This window comes from Arachis ipaensis, chromosome B4, assembly GCF_059453495.1.
Source record: "Arachis ipaensis isolate K30076 ecotype BB chromosome B4, ASM5945349v1, whole genome shotgun sequence".
NCBI classification, from domain to species: domain Eukaryota; kingdom Viridiplantae; phylum Streptophyta; class Magnoliopsida; order Fabales; family Fabaceae; genus Arachis; species Arachis ipaensis.
In genome coordinates this window covers 20,819,428-20,825,044 of record NC_142439.1, presented here as the reverse complement: position 1 = coordinate 20,825,044, position 5,617 = coordinate 20,819,428, and the positions used below count along the sequence as shown (strand labels likewise).

General features: G+C 30.2%; 1 pseudogene; it reads left to right on the top strand.

Annotated features, from left to right (window-relative positions):
• The first annotated feature begins 1,181 nt into the window (after positions 1–1,181).
• On the top strand, positions 1,182–4,149 carry LOC148566865 (uncharacterized; annotated as a pseudogene).
• The last annotated feature ends 1,468 nt before the right edge of the window (positions 4,150–5,617 follow it).

The window sequence follows — 5,617 nt, the reverse complement described above, 5'->3', positions numbered from 1 at the left end:
GTTGCTGTCCATCAAAAGAAGAATTGATTGATTGATTCATTCATTCATTCAACGCTGGCACCAGTGGTTTTGAGTACTTGAGAAGGGAGTTCAAAGTAGGAACTAATGGATTCATCCCCTTGATTCTCATGATTATAATTCTCTTCTTCATCATCTTCATTGTTACCCTTATTATTATTATTATTATGGTCATAGGGTTCAAAAGAGAAAGTACTAGACATGACATGACTCACTGAATAATGTTCCTCAATTCTTGGTGCTACTTCTTCTTTCTTAACTCCTTTTGCTTTATTACCAAAGCTTGGAAGACACATGCAAAATGCACTCCTCCACTTGAATTTGATCATGATGTTTGCTTCTTCTTCCACTGCACCTGCATGATGATGATGAGGAGGATCTTGTGTTGTTCTTCTTCCTTGGTGATTATTTGTTGTTTCTAGGCTCTGTTGTGGAAATGATGAGGTAGCTGATGAATCATCACTTGGCTGAATAATGGAGGAGGACCTCATGAATTTATTGCATGAAATTAAACCAGACAAGCTTTCAATTTCAATTAATGATTCATTCTGGTTTAAGTGAAGTGCTTTTAAATAGGGGATGCTCTTGTCCTGTGTAGGAATGATTTGCATCACTTTGATTAAATATTTTCTTTTTAGGATTTAAAGAGAAAATTAAAAGAAAGAATGTAAAAATTCTTTTTCAATAGAAAATGTTAAATAACTAACAAATTTTTTTAATTGGTAATACTAGAGAAAAAAAAGTCAAAACTTGTTTTATTTAGTATTCATTCATTGTTATTAATGAATGTTAAATAAGACAAATTCTAGTTGATTTTAGTTATTTTTGTTTTGTTACTAAATATTTCTATTTTTTATTTTTATCTTATATTTAAACTAGCACTAAGTAACTCGTTTACCAAGTTAGGTTGGTTTAGTAGTCAGTAGTCCGCTTAAGCAAGTGTCGAGAGTAATCCATTGACTACCGACAACTTCTTAAATGGAGTTTCGATCCGCGACAAATGAATCGTGGGCAACAAAAAAAAATTCGTTAGTTTTTTATACTAAAAATATTTCTCTTTAACATTTTTTATTTTAATATTAAAAGAAGAAGGGATATATTTAGAGAGTACTAAAAAATAGTGTAAAATAATTATTTATAAGCATTTAAAATAATGTTAGCCAATGATAGTTGGTGAGCATGAGCATCTTGCTGAAGTTCAGGTAGTTAAGATCAAGTTAGGATCAATATCGGGTACTTAATTATAGCGATATATATTGGTGTCCTAGCCAATCGACATTATTGTCTGTGTTAGTGGTAAACATACAACATGCAATTTCATAATAACATCAAGGCTTATAATATGCTTTTGGCTCTTAGAATTAGTTGACTTGTCATAAACAAAAATAATAAATAATCCTCTTTGACATTGTAAATACTAAATACTTGGCCCTTGGCCGGCATTATACCATTTCTTCGGATTTGGGAGCCATCATTAGAGATCATGGTGAAATTAAAAGTGATTAATTAACATGTTTATTTTTTTAAAAATATTATTTATATACTAAAATCAGTTACTAAAATCAGCTACTAATATTTTTTGGTGACTAAATCAGCTACTAATATATTTATATATAAATACATATATAATTTAATTTATTTTCAATGTGTATTTATATTTTAATATATATTTTATACTGGTGATTGATTTTAATGACTAATTTTAATATATATATAGGATTACTCTAATTTTTTAGTTTAAATTAAATGGTGATAGTGGAGTGGAAAATAGATATGATGATGCATGCACGACAATCTTAAATATGCATAAAAGTCAATCACAAAATTAAACAAACGAACTTTAATACATGCTGACGTCAAATAAAAAAAATTCTCATAACAGGAAGCGGACAAAAAGAATTTAGGCGAATAAATAACTATTTTTTATTATAAAAAAATTTAGATACCGACAAAATACGTTTTTTAATTTTAAAATGAAAAAAATAGTGTAAAATAGTAATATTGAAAAATACGGTGTTTTATGCTGATTTGATAAAAAGAGAAAACAAATTGGATATGAGAAAGTAATCGACGATCCGATCACTACAAGATTAATTTTTAATTGAGAGAGTATTTTAGTGGACCTCAATACATTTTATTTATGGCAATTTACAAAAATTTTATTGATAATTAATTCATGATTATAAATTAAAATTTTTCCTCGAAACTTAATTTTCTCTTTTCGCAGAAATGAGAGACTGAGTTAGCTGAGAAGAGAACGGCGATAAAACCCTAAGTTTTCTACCGCCATCTTTATTGCTGTTTCCGTTGCCAGCACTATTACCACTGCCGTATCCATTGCGGTAGAAAGTTTTTGGATCGAGCCACCTCTTCTGTCAATGTGTTTTCATATCTATTCTCTTCTCTATACTATCATTGTAGCCACTGTTGCCACTGCAGTTTTTATTGCCGTTGCCGTCACCGTTTTTACCGTCAATACCACCGTAGTTGCCGCGGTGCAACGCATTTTCATATTTGTTCACTTCCAAACTTTTTCTTCAACGCCGCTTTTTCTCACTCCAATTTCTCTTTTGAACTGTCACTAGTACTTCTTTTTCTTCTTCTTCCCTATTAATTTGTTGATATTTCTTTTTTGTTAACAATAAATTTTTTCTCTGTCTCACCTCTTTAATTCTGTTGCTGCTTTCTTACTGGTATCTCCTCTTATTTTGTATTTTTTTTATTGTTTGAATTTAACCGAAAAGAAACATAAATATAATTGTGGAAATTATTATAATCTTTTAAAATATTTTAATGATTGATTATATAAGTAATATATGCTCAAGAAGATATTTTCACAGATATTGGTTTCTCTCTTATTGATTTATTATGCTTCATTACTTATTGTGTTCAAAGAATTTGTGTTGCTTACTGCTTGCTAGTGCTCAGTAATATTCAATTATTTATGTAGTTTATGTCTTGGCTTGATTATGGTTTTAGTTTTGGTTCATTTTAGCTACTGATTAGTATATGCATTGATTTATCCCATAGATAGTCATTTCCTTTTCGTTAATTGTGTTGTTTGGAAATTACTTGATTTTTTCTCTGTGTATTTTATAATGCATTGTGTTCATCCAAAGGTGCGATAAATTATAGAAATTAGTTTTAGCATTATCATTATGCATTTGAGTCATTTATGCTGATATTTATGTAACTTTTAGGTTTTGCAATTAACAACTCTCTCTGCTTTTAGTTTTCTCTCACAAATTTTTTGTTATTGCTTTTGAACAAATACTTGCTAAAGTAAGATAATAATTATATCCTATTTTAATTTAAATATATTAGAAGTCTATTATAATTTTGTTGTTTTATCATATTAGAAGTCTTATATATATTTTTTAGTAGTATACATGTCTAGTAATTAATTTTCCCTACTTAAAGTTTAACTAGCAACAATAGATAAATATTGGATTGCTAATCTACAAAACTCAGATGAATATATAGTTGTTCTAAAAAATTTCTTGGATTTTGCATTTTAACATGGAACAATTGAGAATAGTAAGATACTATATCTGTGTCCAAGTTGTGGGTTTCGCAAATAGCATGCTCGAAAAGATGTTAGAGATCATTTACTTTACAAACCATTCTCCAAGAATTATGTTGGATGAAACTTTCATGGTGAGAAAAAAATAACCGAATTCTCAACAAGTGCACATGTCATCAGCGAGACATTGGCAATTGAACATCTCTTAGATAACATGGTAAATTATGCTTTCGAGATACATATGGATCAAGAGAGTGGTGATGATTTAGGCATAGAAAATTTTGTACACGATGAGCCAAGCGAAAATTGTAGAGATTTTGATGAGTTTCTTAAGGAAGGCAATCAAAAGCTACAAGAAGAAAGCGACTTCACAAAGTTATAATTTATAGTCAAATTGTATCATTAAAGTCTTGTGTGAACTAAGTGACAAGGCAATTACCATGATACTTGAGTTGGTGAGGGATGCTTTTAGTTGTGTGAATTTGCCTACGACTTTTGATCAGGCAAAGAAACTAATTCGAAAACTAAGTCTTGACTATGTTAAGATAGATGTTTGTCCCAATGATTATATGTTATTCGAGGATGAAGACCCAATGCAAATGGACTGACATTACTAGGGACAGAGGCTATAAAAAAGACCATTGAAATTTCAATTGCGTTAATTTTGATAGATTAATTCACATGGGTGAGTGTGAAAAACATGAACATTTACATTGAAGCATCTCAAGCACAAATGGTGTATTATGTGATAAATAAAGAGTGGAGTATTATTGTGCATGTCAAGTTAAGGGACATATATGACATGGGTCAAGGAAATGAAGATGTAGTGTATGAAAAAGAGCTGTATCAAGAGCAAGAACTTGAACAATTATTTGACCCCAATAATGAGTACATCCAATTAGCTACCAATATATTAGATAGCGATGCTATTGAAGATAATGTAGCTATTAACTTGGCAAGAGATATGTTTGTATAAAAATTTGTACAAAATTTTACCGTAGATAACATTTTAAGTTTTTTATTTCGGGTAAAGTATACTTCTTGTCCCTGAAGTTTGACAAAAGTTTTAAAAATATCACAAAGCTTTATTTTGTTTCAATTTTGTCCCAAAATTTTTTTATTTGCATCAAATATACTCCTGACGGCTAATTTTTCAAAAAATTTATGACAGATCCAACAATAATTTCATAAAAAATAACCCCTCAACACAAATATATCAAGCATAATTTTCATGTATTATTGTTAGATTGGTCTTAAATTTTTTGAAAATTTAGCCATCGAGGGTATATTTGATGCAAATCGAAAATTTTTGGGACAAAATTAAAACAAAATAAAACTTAAAGGTATTTTTAAAACTTTTGCCAAACTTTAAGGACAAAAAGCATACTTTACCCTTTTTTTTATTATGTGCTTGACAATTTTATGTTTAATTATTAGTATAATGTCTAATTATTTTTTGTGTGTTTAACAGTTTTGTGTTTGTTGATATGCAATCTGTAACACCCTAATATTCAAATCCTTATGCTCGAGTCATAAATCAATGATATTACGGTGGTACGACTCTCAGGTGGATTTTTAATATATAAAAGTAGGTAATTTCGAAAGGAGTATTAATCGAGAAGCCTGAAAAGAGTAGAAATAAAATCGCGAAGACGTATCACTCACATTTCGACAACAAAAGATAAACCGTGAAGTCGAAAGCGATATACGGACAAGGCGTAGAGGAGATTAAGAGGTAGATAACAGATAGATATATATAACATAAGTAAATAGCCACTAGTCGCAACCGCGAAGTTTAGGCCGGTTAGGGTACAGTATGAAAGTAGTTGATAACAGTATATCCTAATCTCCCCCGAAGGAAACATGAGAGCCTCTATAGGCAAATTCAAAAGAGTTCAATACATAATATAATCTTTTCAAAACAAAGGTGGAGAGATTCTAAGCAAAACACAAAGTAGAGAAAATAAAGATCTTTGCCGTCTCTCAGACGACCCACAACTCACTTCTGAGCACCTGGACCTGTATCTGAAAAACAAGAGATATATACGGAATGAGAACCCCGGGCCCATGGGTTCC